The sequence below is a fragment of the Rattus norvegicus genome, chromosome 18, assembly GCF_021556685.1.
Source record: "Rattus norvegicus strain SHRSP/BbbUtx chromosome 18, alternate assembly SHRSP_T2T, whole genome shotgun sequence".
NCBI lineage: Eukaryota > Metazoa > Chordata > Mammalia > Rodentia > Muridae > Rattus > Rattus norvegicus.
In genome coordinates this window covers 70,117,023-70,141,031 of record NC_141551.1, presented here as the reverse complement: position 1 = coordinate 70,141,031, position 24,009 = coordinate 70,117,023, and the positions used below count along the sequence as shown (strand labels likewise).

General features: G+C 46.3%; 1 protein-coding gene across 4 annotated transcripts in view; it reads right to left on the bottom strand.

The window, feature by feature from the left end:
* The window catches only part of Myo5b (myosin Vb), a 303,903-nt gene that overhangs the window by 224,227 nt on the left and 55,667 nt on the right, over window positions 1-24,009 (bottom strand).

Sequence of the window (24,009 nt, the reverse complement as noted above, 5' to 3'; positions counted from 1 at the left end):
GTCTCTGCAGGGCCCCAGAAGGCAACTTGATCCTTCAAATGCACAGACGTGGAAACTTCAGGTAGCATCTCCTCTTACTAGCCTGGCCCCAGGCCAGAAGCAGGTAGACAAGAGGAATCCCAGCCCTGCTGAAAGGCACAGTGAACTCTGGAAATCAGAGATAGGAGTCAAGCAGCAACATCTGGGGGTGGTTCAGGCTCCAGGGCAAGGACTAGAGTAGAGCTCTGAGAACCACAATAACTCACCACACTCCAACACTCAAGGGGGTGCGTAGGAACATCAGGCAACAGAAAGTAAAATTTGATTCCTGGGCCTTAAAATACTGCTCACTTAGAGAGAAGAGGGTGCAAAAAGGCGGGCGGGAGGGAGGAAGATGGAAAGGGAGAGGGAAGGAGAGGAAGGGAAGGGGAGAGAGAGGTGAGGAGGGAACATAATATAACTGATATGACACATGACCTTGAATCCTCTTCACTCAATTCAAAAAACACAGGGAAAGCATGCACCATAGGACAGGCAGCCTCTGAGAGCTTCATTCTGTGTGATTTTAAATGATGACATTTTAAAAATGGTCCTTATAAAGACTACAAATCCCATGGCCCACCTCCTCAATGTACAAATGTTGTGTGTGAAATGAGACGGAGGGGTTGACTCCCACCCAGCAGCACGGCTGTTTATTTCTGCATCCTGGAGACCCAGCGCTCCTTCCCGGCTTACAAACCATGTGGAGCAACATGGACTTGCAGCAAGGCAAAGAAATGCATCCTGGTCCGTCACCGTTTAGTTCTGCACACTTTTAGGACACAGAATGCATGTTGTGCACATACATGTTCAGCATTATTACTAGGGAACATCGATGTGACCAGGAAGCAAAGGATGCACCTAGGGATCCTCCTAGCAAGTGCCTGACCTTCTGTGGACAAGCTGTTACCCATCCATCCTTTCTGAATAATTTCCTTAACTTGTCTTAATAATCAGACCACAAACATGGGACTCTCTTGACCACAGAGTCCATATTTGCCTGGAGTTGAGCTCCATGGGAATGTGGTTTTTTCCCCTGTGGTTTGCCTGTTCACACTGAGGTTTATTTATACTTTACTGCTGATAGAGTTCATTCTTTTAGCTCCTGTGCACTTGGCTTTTATATGAATGTGACTGTAACATACTCGTTAATTCGTATTTCTCATTTTTGTGTGCATAATTCTCACAGTTTTGTGTGTGCATGTGCGTGTACAAGTTCAGTTGTGTGCACCAAGGTGTCTTCCTTAACTCTTACCCTTTAGCTTATTTTTTTCAGACAAGATATCACTGAACCTGAAAGTCACAGATTCAGCTAGATTTGCTGGCTAGCAAGCTCCAGCAATCCTCCTGCCTCTGGTTCCCGAGAGCTGGGACTACAGGTGTTCACCAGCATTCGTGGCTCATTCTGTGGATGCTGGGGACTTAGGTCCTCATGGTAATTCATGAGCCATCTCTTGGCCCCTCTAACTCTCAAGGCCTAATGTGGTTTTGTATCCTGAAAATGTTCACTCCAGTCAGTTATGCTTCATGGATGGAGAATCTAAGTGCAGGTACCATTAAGGAAGGAAGCTATGATATCCAGTCTTGGTTTTCATCTTCCTACATCTGGAATTGACTAAAACCTAAGCAGCTGCACACAGATGTTTAGGATTTTCTTGACTGGATCATTTGAAGTGAGAAAAGTCACCCTCGATCTGGGTACATCTTTCTGGTGGCAGACCATGTATAAGGACGCGGAAGGAGGCAGCCTTTTTGTGTTAGCTGCTTGCCCTCATTCTTGCTGACAAGCCCATCCTTTCTGCTGCTGGCCCATTACTTCACCGGGATTAGCAATGACATCTTTGGAAGTCCACCACAGACTGAATCACTCTGAGACATTCATCTGCCTGGACTGAAGAATTACAAGGTTCTTGGCCTTTCCACTGGGAGACAGTCATCGTCAGACTCACTACCCCACAGCCTGTAAGTCACTCAATAAATCCTATAGATAGATAGATAGATAGATGGATGGATGGATGGATGGATGGATGGATGGATGAGATAGGACAGACAGACACCAATAGGTAGGTAGATAGATTCATTCATTCTTTCTTTCAGTTCTCTTTCTCTAGAGAAGTCTAATAGAGAGAGAAGCTAAGGAACCTAATGTTACTCCATTAGCAGTGTTTCCAAAGATGTTTTTATGGGTCCATGAGAACAATGGCTTCATTAGATCTGTAAACCACAGGAATCTCAACAATACAGTGTAAGGGTTCGTTTTTAATAAGTGAAACTTTAAAAGTATAGGATCAAGGCAAGAAAAAGGAAGAAGCATCTACTGTTTCTAACTAAAGAACGCAGTACACAAGCACACCCCTTGACAACCCTACATCACAGCAGACCACACGAAGACGTCAGCAGACAGAAAGCTTCTTTAAAATAGAGTGGATTCAGGATGAGGCACAGAATTCTCACTGGCAAGGTTTTCATCCTTGGGTGGAGGTCACATTAGGAGACAGTATTTCTGTGACATTCCTGGGCCTTGTCCTTGATTAAATAAATAATGTCACCCCTGCTCGTGCATGCACACTGTCCCACCATGCTGTTGCCATCAACCCTAATGAACTGCAGTGGGCCACACTGGGGGGGAAAGATAGGAGGATATAAACGGGGCTAGGGAGTAAGAAAGGGTTTGTTCAGTGGAAAGAGAGCAAAGGAAAACAAGATAATGAGAAAGATTATAACCATATATCTGTGTGTATATATATATATATATATATACACATATATAAACACAGAAATTGTGAGATAATTTTTAAAATAATATCTTTGGGGTAGATGGCAACTACTACTGTTCTCTCTGATTGGCAGTGTTCAGCCTCCGACTTAATCGTGACCAAATCAAAGCTGGACAGAGAGGCTAGCACTGACCGAGTTTCGCCACCATTACTTATGTAAGTAGCATGTTCTTGCAAGAAAAAAAATTAAAGTGTGAAGATAATTCTACTCATGAATGACAGTCCCTACTCGACAAGGGTTTTAAGCAGTTGACCATTTTCATAGATTAGTCACATGCCTAGACAGGTCTGTATGCACCCAGTTCTCAGATCATGATTTATATTCGTAGGGAAAAAAAAGAATTCATCTATGTTTTATCCTTTTTGCAATCTTGGGAGCAAATCCCTCACTAATACGTGTTCTGTGGGTTAGAGAAACCAAACTCTCCTTCCCTCAGGGGTCAGTCATAACTGACATCTATCCTGGCTACGACCCCTATCCCCAGTGCCATGTTTGCAGAATCCTCTGTGACCTTCCCTGTGAGTGGTTACTGAAATCTTCAGGTCTCTCAAGCGTGTGCAGGTTAAGCTCAGTAACAGCATTAGAACGGATATGCCTGCTCTAGCTTCTTTAGAGCATCTAAGCTATTGAAGAACACTGCTCTTCCCTCAGGAAAGGCCTTCTCCTAATAACACATTCATGTTGGAAATTCTTAATCCTCACCTGCAGAGTAGAGTTGGGGGAAAATATAATCAGGATATATTTTCAATAAAAGGAAAAGGAAAAGGGAGTCATCTCATATGAACACGATGTGGCACCTTACATAGTGCCTACTATGTGTCAGGCAGGGTTTAGGCACTGAGAGAATGGACAAGGTTGCTTCACCAAGGTCATCACATGGTAGGAAGCTCACAATATAGTGAGAAAGAGATCCTCAGACACAAGGATCCTTGAAAGCAACATGGAGCTCAGACACACTCTCAGGGAAGCCAAGAGCACTCTTCAGAGAGGAGACAAGCTGGGCCAAGGATGAGGCTTGGTGTCATTGCGAGTGACTGGTACACACAAGGTCCTGAGATTGGTCCACTGCACAGGGCATGGAAAGAAAGATTGGAACAGTCTCTTGGACCAATAGGATGACTCGGCACTAAAGATCTTGCAGTCAAGACCTGATGACTTGAGTTTGATCCCCAGAATCCAGGTAAAGGTAGGAAGAACAAGTTAGTGAACTCCACAAGACAGTTCTCTTAACCTCTCCATGCAAGCATGCATGCACGGTACCCCTGGACCTGGGCACGGCCAGACAGACAAATCTCACTCACACACACACACACACACACACACACACACACACACACACACACACACACACACACACTTGTTTACAAGAAGGTCTCTCCAGGAAATTAAAGCAGCAAAGTTGGAAATAAAGGTATGAATCCATAAATACTGAGTGGGACAAAGCAGAACAGAAATTGAAGGCCCACTCCTGAGATCTGGGATCAGACGTTATCAGAGCTTCCTTCTGTGAAATGTGAAGGGATGTGGTAAACACACACAGTTCTCCACACACACAGCATTTGTGCTGACTCACCCTGGTAACCCAGGCACCGAGACACTCATCCGGAGGAAAAGCAGAGACCCTTCTCTGCCAGCCAGCCACCAGCACCCATCAGACTGCATTCCAGAGGAGAAGTAGCTGCAGCTCAGACTCAGGACACCAGCTAAGTTAAGCAACAGCAACTCACGTGTGTCACTCAAGTGTCAGCGTGGCCCCTGACAGGCTATGTCAAGACTCCATTCCTCTCTGACTCAAGCCAAGGAGGGCCCTTTGATATTAGCTTTCCCATCTGGGCTCCTCTGGCATAGTACTGACTCCTTAAAAGCAGTGTGTTTCCAAGCTGACACACACACACATACATACACACACACACACACACACACAGAACTTGGTACCCTCGTGAAAACAAACACTGACTAGTGACAATATAGCACTACAGTCACGATGCTCATGAAAATGAGTCAGTTGCTGCTGCCACCCCCAGCAGAGTATCCTGCTTCTCCACCACAACAATGCTAAAACAAATGGGGCCATTTGTTTCAATAAGACACTTATTAACACAACACAATCCCCAAATCACAAACACCCAGGCCTATCACCCGCATTAACGTTTAAAATAGTCTTGTTTAACGAAGGTTATGCGGTGCTGATTGCCTATGAATAATGCACAATTAGAACATATTCTCATTGCCAGGAATTAATGGTGGTTTGCAGAGATATTTTAGTGGAGCCTCAGGCTCCCAGCCCGGCCCCACCACCCACCTGCTGAGTGACAGAGGGATTCTCAGTGGCTCCCCATCCTTACTCTCAAAGGATATGTACCTGCTCAGCACCATGCTATATTGGTCAGCGCTGTCATAAGTGCCTGTTAGAGGACAGTGAACCAAACCCATCCCTGGGGAACTCCATTCTAGAGCGCTCCCAGGGAGTGCTGTGACACAAACCACTCTGCCTCCCGGACTACCACTCTCTTTCTCCTCCGTGATGTGCTGTGATCATTTCTGCAGGGTCCGGAGGCAGATAACATTTGTATGAAAGTGGCAGGCATGTGCGCAGCAGAAAACAGCCTATCGCGGGGCTAAGGAACACTGCCCTGTTAGGATTCAATCCAGTCAGAGAGCGGTTGCTCCTTTTCCTACTGTCTGAACATCAACTGTGGCCTTGTCATGGGCTCAGACAGGACATCTCATTCCTGTGCATTAAGGGACACCCAGGAAAGCATTAACTACCCAAAGGTAGGTAGGCTGGGGCTTTAAAGTCTGAAGTTAGCGCCGGAGTTTTGAAGGTGAACTCCTTCCGGGAAAGCTGCTGACGGCTTCCTAACTGCCTTTGATTGTTACCCTCTCTGAAGTAATTCAGGCTTCTTATCTCCCAGAGATCTCAAATGCTGTTTTAGCTTACAGGGCATGGAGGCTGAGCTCCGGTCCAAATCCTAAAGAGCTGCTGCGGCAACTGCAAAGAGAGCACACAATTAACTCATTTTATTGATTTCCCAAGTTCATTCCTCACGCCGAGCAAATGGGATCAGATTTCAAAAGATTAAACTTCCATTTCACAGCCTCATTTATAGCATTAAAATCTCTCTGCCACCTGAGCTCCTTTTCGTCCATGGCTGAAGCCCCAGCGTGCCTGGTTACTGCTTCAGCTGGCTTGCTGTCTGTCTGTAAAGTAACACACAATGGCCACGGGCGGGTGTCATCAGCATTTTATAGATGAGTAAACTGAGGCACAGGCCACGATTTTTCAAATGGTAGAGTTGAGTTTTTCCTCTATGAGATGTCAATGCCATTCGTTATTCTGCTCAATTTATGTTGTTCGCCGTGCAAAGAACACAAAGAAAAGTCAAGGCACAGAGGCAGGCAAGCAAGAAGCAGTAAAGGTGGTCAATCTGCACCTCGGCCGTGGCCAAGGCTCCAGCTAACAGCCCCCTAGCCTAGGTCTTCCCATTCTCCAGGAATTCCTCACCATGCTTAGGCTTGTCCAACTTCCTCACTGAAGGGAAGAACGTTCTACGTGCCTGAGAGAACGGTAAGTACCTGAGAGAAGGGTCAGCATATCAACCTAAGTGTTTTATTCATGAGCAACTACAGAATCTACTTCTGGGGCAGGGGGCTGTTGTATTTTTCCCAAACTCTCGATGCTTGGCAGAGGCATTTCACACTACCAAAACCAGCAAATAATGCTTAAGACAGACAAACCGTAATCACTCTTTAGATTGGTAAGCGGTCTAGGCCAATAAGTAGCCAGACCACAGCACAAATCTGTGGGCAGGAGGAGGAAGATGGGTGGGAATCAAGTTAGTAGGGCAGAGGCCTCAACACAAGGGCAGTGCAGCTCTGTCTGACCCCCCCCCCCCACCAGAGCCAAACGGGCTGTCAGTGCTAAGCCAACTTGGGCTCCCAGAGTGCACACAAATGTGAATTTCCTACCTATTGAGTCAATGAATATCTTTCTGGAGGGAGGTTTAAAGTGGAGTGGTCAACTTAATTAAATAAAGGTCCAAGAAAGTCCAAGAATAACCTGGCTATAAATATTATTAAAATCCTGAGACCAAGGCTCTCAAGAGCAGAACCAAGAGGAACTGCTGTCACTCCAGGGAGACATAGCTATTTTCCTTTCACCTTACACTGATGCCTCAAACTTCACATGGACCTGATGGTGGGGTATCCCTCCACCGCCAGCTTCCTCGTGCTATCAGAATGGAGCACGTGGAGGTGCCAAGTAGCTTTTTATCTTTTATTTTGTAGTCAATAGCCAGAATCTACACACTCCACAGTCTTTAGAACGATGCTGTCACCAAATGAGTGCATGGTGAGCAGGACACTCATTTCCCAATCCAAAAATTAGAGCTCAAACACAGCTTAAGTAGTTGTGCCAATAAAGAACACGCGGTTGAATTACGAAATAGGAATAACTCACTTGTATAGCAAGAGAGCTTTCAGCTTTAACTCGAAGAAAGTAACCGGCTGCATTTGAGGTCTCCAATGTGTCAAGCGCTCAATCAACACACTGGGAGGCAAGACAATCCCTGGCCTCCAGAGATTTAACCTTGCTTGAGTCAAGACAGCTGTTTCCAAAGTGTGGTTCCCCAGGCCAGCGGCATCATCAGCATCGGCATCTGCGTCATCAGCTGAGCAAGGAAGTTCTCAGGCCCCACCTGAGACCCTCTCAGTCACAGGTCTGAGGAATGTGTGTGACACTGAGACCTAAGGAAAACCAAGGTTCAAAAACCAAGATGCACCCAAGTCAGCATACGGGAGCATGAGCGCCTGGTGTCGACCTCTAGCTGTGAGCACATTTCCACACACAAGCTATAATGTGCCCGCTCCTTCACACCGTCACACTGCTGCCACACTAAATGCCGTCATCGAGCACCATCAAGCACCAGCAAATGTCACTTTGCTGTGAGAGGACCCTCAGTCCTATCCTCCATTAGGAAAACTGAACGTTTTCCTGTGTATTTGGTAGTTCATTTCAAAATTTCTCCCTTTCTCATTTTTAAGGAGGAGTAGGGGTCAGGGCTAAGTATGTTCTACTAGACTCGCTTTAGAGAGTTAAAGTAAGTTGAGTAAGAATATGACTAAGGTTCTACAAAAGCAGAGGACAGCATTGAATTCTACAAACGCTCTCCGGATGGGGGAAGAAAAAACTCAAAAATCACATTTTGAAAACGACATAGTTGGGAATCTGAACTCTGGACTTCTTTCTGCAAAGTCTTCCCAGAAAGATCCATCAAATGCATGGCAACGTCCCCCTTAGCTTTGTATAAAGTCTGTCTCCCTCAGCCTGGGACAGCACCGCTAGCCACATGACCAGGTCCAAGAGAACCCTTCCTGACCTTTAAGCACAAGAAATCAGTCCCAGAAGACATCTGCTATGAGATCTTTAAAGTTTGGATTATGTAATTCCGTATACCTTATCTCTCCAGGAGTCTGACTTTCTAGACCAGAAGCCATCCTAGAAGATGGGAGAAAAAGCTCGTTAAGTGTTCGGTAAAACCCAAGGGCTGGGGGAGTGCATGTTCGGGGCTTCTGTTGACAGGCACTGCACTACCCGTCAGAGCAGGAAAGAAAGGGAAAAAAGAAAGAGGCAGAGCAGCTCCCCAGCGTTGGCCCCTAATGGAAATGATATGCTTGCTAAAAACAGCCCTTTCTCTCCAGGAGCCCTCCCAGGCTTAGGCCTGAGCCCACACAATGGCTCTCGGCTTATATAATATCAGCACCACGTGGCACCTCCCGCCTCGGCCGAGGGGCTCTTCATCCAGCATGAACAAGAAGCACTTATTGCACAATGGAAATAAAGCGGAGACTGGAACACTAATCTCCTCCCCCAGACCACTTGAACTGCCAGATTTCATGTGGAAGTGAAAGAAAGACTAATGGGCTCAAGTACATGACAGCCATACATTACCGCGTGCCTAATGAAAACGGCCCTTTCATTACTGCCTCGTCCTCTTCCCCTCAATGCAATCAGGAAAATGTTTGTTAAACGATGACAGCTCAATAGAATACAACTTAAAAAACACCCCTCAAACTAAACCAGCCACAGTTCCAACTCTCTAAGTTTCTTCCAGATGTTCCAAGTTCAACCCTAAAAGGCCTGGGTCCTCCAAACGGGGACATGTATGAACAGCAGAGCCGACGGCTACTGGGGAAAAAAATCTGCCACAAAGATGTTTCCAACCTGAACCTGTGGAAAGTGTCAGGGAAGGACTTCCTGTATATTTTAGTAATTTGAAAGACGCATCTTTCTGCCAAAGAGCACTTAACCAAGAGCCAAAGCTAGAGCTCACGTGGGTGCCAAGTTTGCACACTGGCCCGGAGGGCTTGTTAAAATAGTGCCACTTTTCATTCCTGGTCGGACCCAGGAATTTGCATTTCTTCTTTTAAAAGCTTTTAGTAATTACTTTACTTTTACATGTAGGAGAGTTTCCTGCAGATGTATATGTATGTGTATGTGTATGTGTATGTGTATGTGTATGTGTATGTATGTGTATGTATGTGTATGTATGTGTATGTATGTGTATGTATATATATATATGTGTATGTATGTATATGTTCGCCATATGTATGCCTGGTGCCCTTGGAGGCCAGCAAAGGGTGTCAGATCTCCTGGAACTGGAGTTAATGGATATTGGTAAGCCACCATGTGGGTACTAGGAAACGAACCTGGGCTCTCCTCAAGAGCAACTAGAAAAGTTGGGTGAGATGTAAGAGTAAGTGGGTGCCAGATGTAAATGTGCTTTTATTCGCCAGGTCTAATTGCCATCTCGGAGGCTTACTGCTGAATAAGCTCACCATTTCTAGGTTTTGGGGGTTTTTGTTTTTTTAACTCTGGCTGACACGTCAACTCAGCTGTTCTGGCCCAAACTCCTCTCCAAGCCCACTGATTCAATCCGGCTTCTCTCAGCTTCTGAGTGAATTGCTCTGCCTGGTCTCATGTTAACTTTGGCAATATGTTCTCATCTTCTGGTTCCTTCTTACTCTCTGACTTGTTCTGTCTTCACCTGCAACCTGTCTCTGTAAATCCGTCCCAGTAAACCTGCCTCCCTCTGTCTGTCCTCGTGGTAGTTGAGCATATCCTGTCTGACCTGCTCCGTCAAATCTTTCTCTGATTCATCACTTTGTCTGCTACTCAATTAGAAATCGCTTTCAAACATACATGCTTCCTTCTACAAACTAACTTTACCTTCGCTCTTAGGGATTAAAGATGTATACTAAGGGTGTGTCTGTATTCCAGCCAGATCACTGATGTAATTCGGGCATGTCTACATTCTGGCCAGATCATATCTTTGGATGTGATCCCTTGCCAGAGCAGCCATGCTGCTGAATTAAAATTCCTCTACGAACAACAAATGTCATGAACCAACTAGCCATTTCTCTTGTCCCAGAGCCTGTATTTCTTATAAGCCCAGGAGCTATTGTTTTTGATCACCATGGACCACAGGAGGGGCTGGATGAGACTGGTTGCAGCTCATCCACTACACTGCTTAAGGAACAGGAGGTGTCTATTGGCCTTCCTGGAAAGCCTAAACCTCTCGGGACCTTTTCTTCACCTGCAAATGGATGCCTACAGGACTTGGTGGCTGGATTCCTAGAAGCGCTTATCAAATTTTAGCATACAGTACTGTCCTCTGGAAGGCTTGTTGGAACTGAGTCCTGGGTTCCTCCCACTTACGATCTGCAGGCTTGGGTAGGGCCTGGTATCTGGACTTCTGATCAGTTCTCCCATGATGCCGGTTCTAGTACCTAGGCAGCCATTGCAAGCAGTTCTGTCTTACAGCATGTGAGGGCCCCTCCTTACCACTGACACAGCTGCCCTTTGGGCTATGTTTGGAACAATTCTGAAAAGAAGACTGGGGAGCAATGACCCTGCAAACTTCCTATCTCTCAGCTTAATTATTTTGAATTCTCCATTTTCTCCCCATGCTCATTATAACAACAGCTGCATCCCATCTCCCTAAACTTTTTGTCGTCGTTTTGAGACTGCTGTCACCGCACACAGGGTGATCTTGTGGGCTGGAGACATTTCCTGTTCAATGATCCAACTAGTCTGCACAATGGGCAGGGTTGCAGCAAAACTCAGCAGGAGGTACGGTCCTGAAACTGAGCATCAGATCGGTGGCTTGCCCAAAGTCTCAGAGCCAGGGAGCAGCAAGGATTCACTCCCTTGACCTCCAGTTACAGAACTTGTATGGCTCCCTTTCCGCTCTAAGAGAGCGTGTAATAAAGAAAACCTGCAGCGGTCAAGCCAGACTTCAAAAGGCAACCCATCCTTTCCAAGTGGTTCCCCCAGGCATTTGTTAAGAAACTTATCGGAGGGGTTGGGGATTTAGCTCAGTGGTAGGAGCGCTTGCCTAGCAATAGCAAGGCCCTGGGTTTGGTCCCCAGCTCCGAAAAAAAAAAAAAGAAAAAAAAAAAAAGAAACTTATCGGAACAGGTAAAAGACTGGAAGGGATTCTGCTAATAAAAACAGTACCTTTGACTTGCCTTGGGTTCATTCTATTAGAAGAAATAACTATTGTTTCTCAAATTTCTCATACAATATATTTTGATCATATTCTTTCCCACTTCCAAGTCCTCTACTACATCCTCCCTACCCATCCAATTCAGATTCTTACTGACTAGAGGCCATCTACACAAAGGTATCCTATACGATGCTAGAGAAGAGAGGCCATCCTCCACCTCTCCCAGCTACAGCCCTGTGACCAACAACAGTGACATACCTGTGAGATAGCCTAGTGCAAGAGTGGCATACATGTTTTGGGAGCAACCAACCAAACACTTCTTAAAAGTCAAATTTAAGGTCCATTCCATGAGATGAACCTCATACATGACACTGTTAATGAGGCCAAGAACCTGGGACCTTTGTGATCAGCACTCTTGAGGCCATGCTCTCTTGCGAGCCTGTTCTACAGCCCTTGCCCAGCTCATCGAAGGCAGAGAATGAAAGCGGTGCTAGAAAGAGGCCAATAGCTCAAGTTTCAGGATCCCATTGGTCTGTGTTGCCAGGGTCCACAGAACCTCACCTGAGATTTCAGTGAGACCAATCCCAAGGAAATGCCTGGCAGGTGGAGCTCTCGCCATGGCCAGGATCATCAGTACTCCCCACTTGGCTTCTCTGCACCCAGGGTGATACAAGAAAAGGGTGAGCCTTGGAGAGGATATCCCAGCCCTTCTAGGTCCAGCATATTCTCCTCTCAGTAATCTGACTCTATACAGGTCTGTCACATGAGAGTTTCAGTTCCTCCAAACCATCAAGAATGAATGTCCCTGCTTGGCCAGAGACCAGAGGATAAATCTATCCACTGAGGAGCTGCCTGTGTGCTGGGAAGACCACCCTTCTAATTCATGCCTCTAGGCCAGTCCTCCTCCAAAAGAACATGGACACGTATGTTACGTTCCAGTCAGCTGGGGGACAGTCAACACTGTCCCCACTTTGCGGGAACACATTTCGCTTTCCACAGAGCTCCACCAGCCTCCTCTGCTGGGTTATCAGCTCAAGAACAACTCTGCTGCTAACTTTCCACTCACTCTCTCCTCTGGGCCTTTTGCACACACCACTCCCCATAGTTGAAATGCTTTCCTCTCTCCTCCCTGCTTTTCACATTCCTCCAGAAGTAATCTGGATCCTTCCTCCGAAATCTTTCTGGTCAGCTTGCACCATGAATCCCCAGTATGCACCCAGTGTACCTAAAGGTAATTTTAATTTGGATATCTGCTCCCATTTCAGACTACAGTATATTCCAGGCTTCATCTCCAGCATCCAGTTCCCACAGGGAGATAATAAACACAGTTAAAATTCATGGATTCATCTCTCTATAGAGAAAGATAATTTGGTTATAGCATCACCATTTTGAATAAAATTGCAGCATACGTGCATCTCTAAACACACTCAGTATGTGAAAATCAGGCTGATCTAAAAGATACAAGGGGTTGCTAGACAGGATTCACCTGAGGACATTAAGTGTCAGGTTTCTATGCATCTAAAATAGGGCCCGGTCTCGCATCAGCTCATATTCTACTCATTCCAGCACACATTTCCTGGGCATCATCCCCAACGGAAGGCGCCACACTGAGAGTCACCGCAGTTGAGGTTTGCCATGTGTGTTCTTCAACCTCAGGGTTCAGTGGAATCAAACAATACCCACTCGAAGTCACAAGGGCAAAACAAAGACCCTGTGGCTCCACAGACATATCCAGATGGTCCCTTCAGTAACACTCTGGGGTCCCAGCACAGTGATGTTCTCAGCAACTGAGTCTTGCCTTTCAGCTGTCTCAAGAGATAGTCATAGACTCCGGGACCCTTGGAACCACCAATGATAGTTTTTCATCACAATATGTCATGTCTTCACTGTTGACAAAAATATTTGAAACAGAAGTCACCTTTACTGTGTTGTGCCTACTTCCAAGATTTAAACTGCCTATGGAAAAGTGAGTGGGCCTTGGAGTGAAGTTTGAGCCCTGAGCTGAACCACAAATCTGCTCCTGGGCCTCTTAAGTAAACTCAGGTACACAATCTACTCTAGCTAGGTTCTCACCCCATGCTTAGAGCATGATGGGGAGAGAACTAAGCCTAAAAGACAGAAACCACCAGAGCGATGAGCACAGAGAGGCATCCATCAGCAGTTGCCAAAGAATCTTTTGCCCCATCCTATGAAATCATCTTAAAAGAAGGAACGTGGATGGCTCCTTCTTGATGCCATTCAACTAGAGACACAGCCCTGAAATGCAAATCGAAATTGTAAGGCAGAATCACAGTACAATAACTAACACAGAACAGTGGCAAACAGTGGCTGTCACCATGGATATGAAGAAACCAGAAACCCCAAACACTGCCTAATGTTAATCGATGCGGCAGCGGTGGCCATGGAAAACTGAAGCCGCTGAACACAGAACCAGAGGAGGACCTGGGAAACCTGTTCTTAAACGTATACTCGGGGTTGGGGGTTGGGGATTTAGCTCAGTGGTAGAGCACTTGCCTAGCAAGCGCAAGGCCCATGGCTTATCTATCAAAAGGAATATTGCTCTCCTAGAGATTCCAACGTGAATGAAGCTTTAAAATGTGTTAAGTGAAAGAAGCCAGAAAAACAAACAAAATCTATTAATTCAATCAATATGAACTATCTAGGGGGCAATCTGTATAGACAGCAGTAGACAAGGGTTAGCAAGAGGAATGGATACAGCCTCCCTTGTGGGTGGTGTGAACACTTTGGAACTAGAGAGAAGAGTAACAGATGTTGCACGTGCTGAATACCAGATAACTGACTGAACATTTTAAAACAATGTTACTTGGATTTTTTTAATGACCTACAAGATAAAGTCATTTCTGCCTTGAAAGCAGTATGTCAAGTGCCTTTGGGGACACATTCTTCAGATGACCACCAGAAGCCTGTCTGCATGGGCATCAGGCTTGATACAGGCACCATTCTCCTGTCCGGCAGATTAATGGAGTATCTGAATCAAGTCACTGTTGTGTGTACCTAACTCAGAGATGCATACCATCTATAGGATAGGGATCCCCTTGCAGAGCTCAGTCATTTCCATGATGGCTAATAGTATTGCCTAGAAACTATGTCTATTTAAAGACCATTCCTACCACAGCATGTTATTGGCACTTTTGTTCTGCTCAGGAAATCTGACTAAATTCCCACATAAAAATTTATAAGAAGTCATACGATTAGCACAGAATGTCCCTGTGCCTTGTGTACAGCCATGGAGTGTGCCCCTGGCAACAGTAGGTGTCGATAGAGGTTCTAGCAACTGGAAGTTTTGTTCTCAGAGCTTTGTGGAGTTTACTTTCAAACCTTAAGATACTTGTTCAAGCATTTCTCAACACTCGATGCTAAAACGTGTCCATTAGAATGTGGAAAATGGGGTTTTGGTTGAGCAGACGCTCATTCCCAAGTGCACAAGGAGGGCATCTTTCCCCCATGCATATAACTGCATCGGCTTCCTTAGACCACAGGGCAGTGGCATCTCCTTTATCAAACACCACCATTCTGCTTTTCTGTTTATGTAAAAAACTTGTAGACAAAAATCTGTGGGCCTGCATTCTGCCCCGCTGCTGGGGAGCTACGCTGTGTTTACCCTGCACTGCTGTCAGGTGCTGGGCTTTAGGGAAATGCTGAGACACTGCTCAGAGAGTGGGAAGATGCAGTCTAAGATGTGGGAAGCTAAAGTTGTGGTTCCCAAGCTCCCAGGCATCCAGTCGCCACTGAGAAACTGCACAGAGAAGGCAGGAATAAAGTGGAAGGCAGGCGGGAGTCCACAGGCCTGCAACGAGACCTGGACCAGAAACTCAAACTCCCGGACATCCAGGCACCTCTGGGTCACACGGAGTTGGGAATGAGTTGGGGGCCTGTGGGCTGAGGACAATAACGAGCCCAGGATGAGGGAGTGGGAGCTTTGGCTTGGCTCATCAGGGAAGGTCCTTAGTTTAGTAGAAGTTGTCCAGAAGCACAGAGAGGCATTCTATGGGAGACTTGGGCTGCGGCTCTGTAGGCAAAGGCCTTCTGCATGTTCCTCACAGTGGTTTCCATGGAAGAGACAGTCCACGTTTATCCAAACTGTTTATTGACTCTTCCTCGTGGGAAATGGGTGCAAACCAACTAACTCTTCAGGGTGAGTCAGAGAGGGCAGCTTATTGACTAAACCCTCAATACCTCAATTGCATGGAGAACTCTGTTCTAGGGCAACATGACCACAGGTCATGTTTCCTCATGTGGGAAGCGGGGCCCATACTCCAAACCAGGAACCGAGTAGGGAACAGGGATCCACCTATGATCTCAGGTGGGTGCTTCGTTGCCAGGGACTCTGAACCCACTCAACCATACCAAGTTCCTTGGCCCAGTCTACTGTCCACAAAAATCTGAATGCTTTCAAGCAAACAAAGTTTAACTCCTTCCAAAGAATAAGAATACTGGGGTTGGGGATTTAGCTCAGCGGTAGAGCGCTTGCCTAGCAAGTGCAAGGCCCTGGGTTCGGTCCCCAGCTCCGAAAAAAAGAATAAGAATACTGTGGGACTACGAAGGATTTTGGAACCAGAAAGATAGATAAGGGTCTAAACTGAGAGAAGGGAGTTTTGTATGATATGGTTAGACCTACAAGCAAAGCCTCAGACTTTCACCAAGGTGTCCTACCTTTGACCTATCCTGCCTGCTCTGAGCACATTCTGACTGACTGGTCATTTGGAGGAGGAGGATATGCTATTTCTTGGGGGGAATATGGAGGTTACCTCAAGAATGTTGACATGTCCTCAGAATACATGCCATGCTGACTGTGGCAGGATTCACGACAGACCCAACGTGAAACCAACCCAAGTGTCTACAAGATGAACCGATGAGAAGACATGGTTTATGACATGGGATACACATCATCAAAAAGAAAGGCTAGTGTTTGCAGCAATATGGATTGTAGATTGCAGGCTATAAGAAGGTGAGGGCAGGTGAGAGACTAGAGCCTGTGATTGATTAGACAGTAGAAAAGGGGGGCAGGCTGAGAGTGTTTGAGAGGCAGAAGAGATAGAGAGGGGAGAAGGAAGGAAGATGGAGGAAGAGATCCATGTGGCTTTAAGTAGCCACAAGTAGCTCTGAAAATCCTATGAGGGATGGATAATTACAGGACAATTTGTCTTATCTAGGTGGGCAGTTTATATCAGTATCAATGGGCTCTGAGTTCATTGTGTGGATGTTTTGTTGGGTGAGAATTTACTGTAATTGATTGATAAATCGCAAGCCTCTAGAGGTTTTTATTTTACTGGGTTATGGGGATCTATGACTGCTAACCACAGAGGGCAGATGGCTGGGGATGTGAGCAGAATCCACACAAGAACTGCCAGTCAGGCTCAGTTTTCAGCATCCATGTGGTGGCTTACAACCATTGATAAGTCCAGTTCTGGGGGATTTTTGTGCCCTCTTCTGGCCATGGTGGGTACCAGCCATGTAAACAATGCACATACATGCAGACAAAACACACTTACACATAATTTTTTTCTTCAGAAATTATCTGCAAAGGATGAAAAGTCTGACCCGTATCACCATAGGAATAAACCTTCCAGGCTTTATGACATATGGAACAAACCAGATATAAAGGGACAAATACCCTACAGCCCCCATTCAGACGAATACCCTGGAATGGGCAAATGTTAGTCACAGTGGTTTCCATGGCTAGAGTGGGAGGAGTTAAGCGCGTGCAACAGGCAGATTTTCTCATAGGGTTGATAGGCATGTTTTAGGTCTGAGTGAATGGTAATGACTGCACAGTGTCCTGAGTGTACTTAATGTCACTCAACTATGTACTTACAAAAGGGGTAAAGAACAACTAAGGTGGGAAATTGTGTTATATGCACTAATTATTAAAGTCTTTTTTAAAAATTAAAATAGCTTTTTAATATTTTACCACAGTCAAGACAAATACACTGATGGGGCTGGATTCTAAGGAAACAGCATAATTCTATGAATCCTTATACCAAGCCAGGCAGCACCGGGACACAACAGTAAAGGGACCAGCCTCCTCCTGCCCTCCCATGAACCACATGCCACTAAAGAGACCCATGACCACGGCTGATGGGTTTTCACTGAGGCATAGGCCACATCAGTGAGGTTCAGGCTCAGAGCACGGGGGGCAAATCCCAGGGAAGCCTAAGGGCAGCCTTCCAGGACCAACTCACCCAGATGCAGCACAATCCCAAGATATCCCAAGCAGATCCAACTGTCACTCTGAGTAAACACTGCGCCAAGAGCTCTCACACATTCCTGCTTTCAATTCATACGTGATCCAAGCTCAGCATATTCCCCAGTGGGCACCAGTCATGCATGAATCATCTCTAAGATGCTCAAATGAGTCAGTACAACACATTCTCCAAGCCACAAATGCATTTCCATACACAGCACCTACGGGAGCGGGGATCGTGTAAGGCAAAATGCTCAAACTAGCTTGGTCAGAGCCCCAGACCTGAAACTCTTATTCTATGGCCTCTCAGTACTTCATAGGGTTCTGAAGCTCACCAAGCTGACTTGGAAAGCATTTTGGACAGTTCATACTATGTGTAATAAACTTGGCTATTATTATCACCAGCTATTCTATCTTCAAAAGACCTAAGGAGGCAGGAAAGTGGGGAGAGGCACCAACTGTCTTCACTCAGCAAACTGAGGTAAACAAAGAGCCAATAATTCAAGTGATTTGGCTCCTCTGTTGACTCCATTGCTCTCCCCAGCTACACCCCAGAACCTTCGACAATCTAAAAGCATTTGATGAAAACTTAAGAGTCTCTCATTGTTTTCTGATGTCTGAGGAAAACTGTGGAACACATGGAATTTAATGGGACTTTAAATGTTGCTTTCTCTGATGTTTACGCAAAACCTGACCAAGTCATGGGGTCCCGGACACTTGGCCAAGCATTCTTCTAAAAATGGTGCTTCTGGATATAGGAACAGGGACACAAAGCAAAGCACATGGCTTTCCTAGATGTGAACATTGCTCTCCCGATGTGAGTGCTCAAGCAACACTGCTCTCCCGGATGTGAGTGGTCCTCATCTACTCAGCGGAAGACATGAGTACTCCCAAGGGGAGTGAGCGGAGTATGGGGCTTCTCTGCTTTCAAGGTTCAAAATGAAACCTTAGCTCCTCCTGAGTCCCAGGCCCGCTGTCCAGTAATACTTACCCACCATTCCTGGTTCTGAGGTCTCTAGAGCTGACTAGAACTAGACAATCCTCTCTCAGAGATCTCCGTCTCGGTGATTGTAAATCTTGAGACTTGTCAGCCTCTGTAATTGTGTAAGCTGATTCTGTAAAGTGTGTGTGTGTGTGTGTGTGTGTGTGTGTGTGTGTGCGCGCGCGCGCGCGCGTGCGTGCGCATATGTGCACTTACATTATCCATGCAGATGAAGTCTGGCTTATACTTTGATTTTTTTCTTGTTTATGAGTGTGTATGAGTGTAATCACATGCAACTACCATTTTTCGATTTTAGAACAGTGTTTCAGAAGTTATACAAGATGGATGTCATAATCTAAGCTGTATTATTAGATGAGTTTGCCCAACTGTAGAGTTTTGTACATATTTAAGGTAAGCTGGGCTAAGCTATAATGCTCTGTAGGTAACATGTAACAAATACAGTTTTTCAATATACAGAATTCTTTGCTTGCAGTGGTTAACTGGGACAGAATCCATTTTAGTAGAGGAACTTTTACGTGTATTCAGTATTTCCTTTCAGGTATTTCCCACTAGTTCTCTTTCTCCGTAGCCCTTTCTGGTATACTACCACTGGCTTAGACAGGAGAGGAAGAAAAATTCCTAGAAGTCTAACACATACATACACACACACACACACACACACACACACACACACACACACACACGTGCGCGCGCTAGGCACAGTGACACAAACCTGTGGTTCTAGCATTCATGGGTTCCAGAGGCACAAGCAAAAGGACCACTCCAAGTTTGGACTACATAGTGAATTCCAGGCCAGCCAAGGCTACACAGTAGGACTGCCTTCCCTCACTGCCCCACCCCCCCAAAAAACCCAAAACAAGTGACAGAAAAGAATGAATGAGTGATGTAGCAGCCGTGGGGAGAGATGTGGCTCTCAGGGCACACTCAGGGTGGTGTGACCGTAGACATAGGAGCCACAAGAACATGGCATTGGAGGGAAGGAAACAACGGGTTATGAGGGCAATGAGACAGAACAGGCCGTCAAGATCTGTCCGCGAATTCTGAACGTGACCCTCCATTCAGACAAACAGTGATTCAGTTCTGCTTTATTTAGGAAAAGGAATCCTTTATGCCTGAATAGAAAATGCTAGAAGCCTGAAGGCCGGCTAAGTGGCACCTGTATATGTCCAGGAAGGAAGAGACCTGTAAGCTAAGACACCAATGGGGAAGTCTTGTGCCACTAAGAACAAACTGGCATCCGTCCTTGGACCCTGACAGCTCTAGGGTAGTTCCCTCACTCCCCAGGTATAAAGGCCAATCAGCCTGGGAGAAGGCCACCTATTCACACCCAAGAGCTTGTGGTCCATTCTTCTTACCAGCCTATCACTTCCTGCTACGGAGTTAGTTCCTGCCTCAGTTTTCCCTCCCAGAAACAGAGTGCAGTGTTGTCTGTAGCTCACAGAAGGGCTACAAGCATAAAACACGAAGTAAGGTCAAAGGGAAAGTTGCCAGCGAAAAGTCAGGCTCCAGCAGAAGGCAGCTTGTGTGGTGTGCAGCAAAAGCAGGCTCTTTACAGGCTAATTCTGAGATGATCACCTCCGCAAAGTGCTTCGGACCTTGTTAAAAATCATAGTACAGCAACTTGTCGCCGCTCAGCTAAGTTTACCCTCCGTGCTTCAATGAGACAGACTTAGGTACGATGAGGTAAGCTAGGTGAGGTAAGAAGCAGCTGGAGGCCTTCCCCACAGAGGTGGGGCTGAGGAACAAAGGTAGGAAGTTGAGTCATAGCAGGACTCTGGACAAAGGGCAGCCGTCCCATTGCCTCCCATTACCGGGAACTGTGGCTGAAATCTTGAGTGGAACAACCCCAGAGGCTCTACAATAGAGTCTTTCTACAATCCTTCTCCCTGGGGGCTACTCTCGGACAAGATGCTATCCCTATATTGTCAGGCATGACAGAGTCACCACTGCAAATGCTCCACATCCGAGCAGGGTACAGGAGATAAACTCTGATAAAACAGAAAACTCAAGTAACTAGGGCTCTTGTTCTGTATCTGCTGTAGGGAACACAGACGATCCAGGAGCAGGTCAATATCAGCGTGTGATTAAGAACAGCTGGTACTTCAGAGACGTTCCCACAAGCCAGACCCTATCTCCTCCAGCCTCTGTGGTAACAATTACTATGATTTTCATTCTTGTGGCGTGGTTCCATTTTGCAGATGGAGAAACTGAAGCGTGAAGAGGTGAAATAACTTGATGAGATCCTCAATACCCAGGAGAGCCGGGTCTCCATTCCAACTCAGTTGGGTCTGACTTCCCGATCTGGCAGAGAATGGCAATGTCCAAATACTGCCACCCTTCTGTTCTAAAGCAGCAGGGACAGTGTAGGAGCCCTGTCTACACTGGGAGGGATTTTAATTCTGCCTCCCAGCTTTCCTGGATGTCCTAAAACCAATAGGATATACTTCTTCAAGTAGAAAGACATAGTAGAAGTGGTCCCACTCCCCCTTCCTTTAGCCCCTCCTCTTAGAGGGAGCCCCTGGGAGATAACACTCACTCAACCTGATTATTGAGCATGCCCAGTGAGGCCCAGCCTGGATCAGCTCAAGAAGAGAAACTAGATGAACCCACAGAAAGGCTGAGAGTCAGGCAGGCTGCCAAGACACTCCACTGGAATCAGCTGTTGGCTACCTAGTGGTTTGATTAAGAAATGTTGGTTAATATTGCAAGTACAATTAAAAATGAATCAGGCGCACTCAGAAAACCAGCTCCTATAGAACTCTTCTAAGAAATTATTAGACAAGGCAAAAAGCTTTGCCAGTTTCCAATTAGTCAGCAGAAGGCACCTGGACCTGCAATTAAGCCTTCCTCGGAGGGGAAGAACTCCGAAGCTGCCCTGTGCAGTCCCACGGATGGGAGTAGACAAATGCCATGGCATATGCCTGGAAACTTCCTTCCCGAGGCCTTCTAGACAGCCTTTATGGCTTCTAGAAGGTATGCTAAGAACTTCGTCGATGCGTGCTGTTCGAGTGGCTTTAAAATAAGTAGCACTTCCTGGACATTGGCAAACCTCCCTTGGAAGAAACAATGGCACCGGCATCCCTGCTCCACGGTGGGCAGTGAGGTGGATACCAGAAGCTAAACGCGCTCCCGGGTGGATTAATCATTTAATCACAATAACCCTGGAGGTGCTCTGCACCTACTCATCCCTGAGGTCAAAGGGCACCAGTGTAGCTTCTCTGTGCCAGTTAGAAGAGTGATCTGGAGGAAGGGACTAAAGCATCTACATAGGACGCCACCACCAAGGTCAGTTTTCAATCGCAGACGTGCACGCAAGCACGCAAGCACGCACGCGCATGCGCTTTACCAAGTTACTGTGATATGCTTTGCCAAAATACGTGGAAAAATTCTGAAGGAATTCATCTGTAGGACTTTAAACATGGCTTCCCTCGGAGCTGCTGAGCCGCCTTACCATAGCCTGCCCACCTCTCAGAGCATCTCCATGGCTCTCATTCCACGTCCTTGCAACTCTAAGCTTCAGTTACCTGAAGCTGAGTAGTCGCATGGCACACAGAACTCTGCCCTGCTGTGTTCCGGCTCTTGAGTTTGGGGCAATCCACACCCCCCTTCTCCAATCTACAGTTCTTAAAACTACAGGAAGAGATCAGTGTCTCATCAGGCCATGTGCATGATTGTGCACACCATGCACTTTAAAATGATTAACTAAAGCCCTGTGCCGGCTCTAGTCACCATTAACTGCATGAATTCTGGAATGGAATGCTCGCACGGTCCTGAAAGGGAGTCCTAACCTCAAAGCCTTTTAATAAGACTCAGCTGCACACTCAAACCCTCCATTGCCTGCCTTGGCTTTCCAGGCTTCAGCTAGAGAGGGACATTTACACCTCCCAAGTAGCGTACCCTGACTTCTTTAAATGCCAGTGGGACTCCACCAAAGACATCCAAGTCACCGTCACAGACGCCCTCACTGAAGTACATTATCAGTCAGGGAAGGAGCAATAGGTCCTGAGCCCCTTCCAACTAACTCCTTTCTATAAACTCCAGCCAAGCCAGCCTCTTTCTGGCCTTGGCCTCAAGCACTTACACAATGGCATCATACTTTGCCACAGTGCCTTGCACTCCCTGGAGGTAAATCATCAGCATAATTATTACTCTCTGATAGCGAGGTAGGCTGAGTGGTGCTTTAAAAGCATTTGAAGCTCAAAATCCAATGGGGAACAGGCAGCTTGGAGAGTTTAGCTGGATACAGAGATCAGCGCGAAAGCTTATTTGTCACCATGACAGGAGGTGACAATGTGACATTTCACAAGTTTCAAAACAGCAGGGGAAAGCACCTCCCCTCTATTATTTGCAGCAAAGCTGGACTTCCAAGCACACATGCTGCACGAACTGTGAATCGCTCTAATTATTCGGCAGGCTGAATACCAAGCCAACCTCCGTCCACAGTGAGACAGATCTACACCTGAACTTTAGGAAGAGAACATTTCTAGAATCCATGCCCGCAGTTCTCTCCATCAGCATTACTTTCCCAAGAAATGGTTATTTGCAGAGTTCATAAGTGAAAGAGGCTCATGGTTCCACAGTAGGCACCGGCAAGACCCATGTTTCCTGGTCTCTTCCCCCGCCTGAGTAGGTCATGACCTTCTCCCTACCTAACAAGTCAAGGGCGGAGAGAAAAAAAAAAATCACCTCAACCAGAATGCTTTAGAAAAGGACTCTGGCTTGAACTCAGTTGGCAGAGTGCTCACCAAACATGCTCTAAAGTCAATCCCAATGCTACGTGAACTAAGCACAGTGCTGGACACCTGTAATCCCAACTTTCCAAGGTAGAGGCTGCAGGAGCCTGAGCTCAAGGTCATCCTCCACTATGTAGCAAGTTCAAAGCCAGCCTGGGCTATATGAAACCTTGTAAAAGAAATCAAAGGGGGAGGCAAAGGGAGAAAGAGAAGGGAGGGTAAGAGCCACAGTCTGCTCCTCCCCATCTCCTCCTTCCAGAGCACAGATGATCAGAACATGCTTGGGAGGAGAGGCAGTGTTTACACGCCAGGGTCCCATGTTCTGCTGCTAACTCTGTGACCTTATCCAGGCCATTATATCTCCCAAGAGAAAAATCCCTCTTTCTCTCTTTGAAAGAATTGAGTACGAAAAAAAAAAATGTCAGGTAGTATGAATCACATCATAGCATTTTAATGTGGGTTAAAACTGACAACTATACCACATTAAAACTACACTTCTCTGTTCCCTACAGCCCTCCTTCTTTAGACTAAGGTTGCCAGGTCAATATTTGTCCACGAGTAGATCATGATGGTTGTCCTTGAACAAATGGCAAAAATGATGGGGCACTAGCAGGGGTACCCATGTTTATAGACAGTGAAGTGGAAGCACGAGACACCGGCATTTTGTAAAGTACACTTGAAACTTGAAAGACAGATAGACAGACTCGATAGGTAAACATCTCTCCCCCTACAGTCATTTCACATTGCTTCCCTGAATCTCCTCCT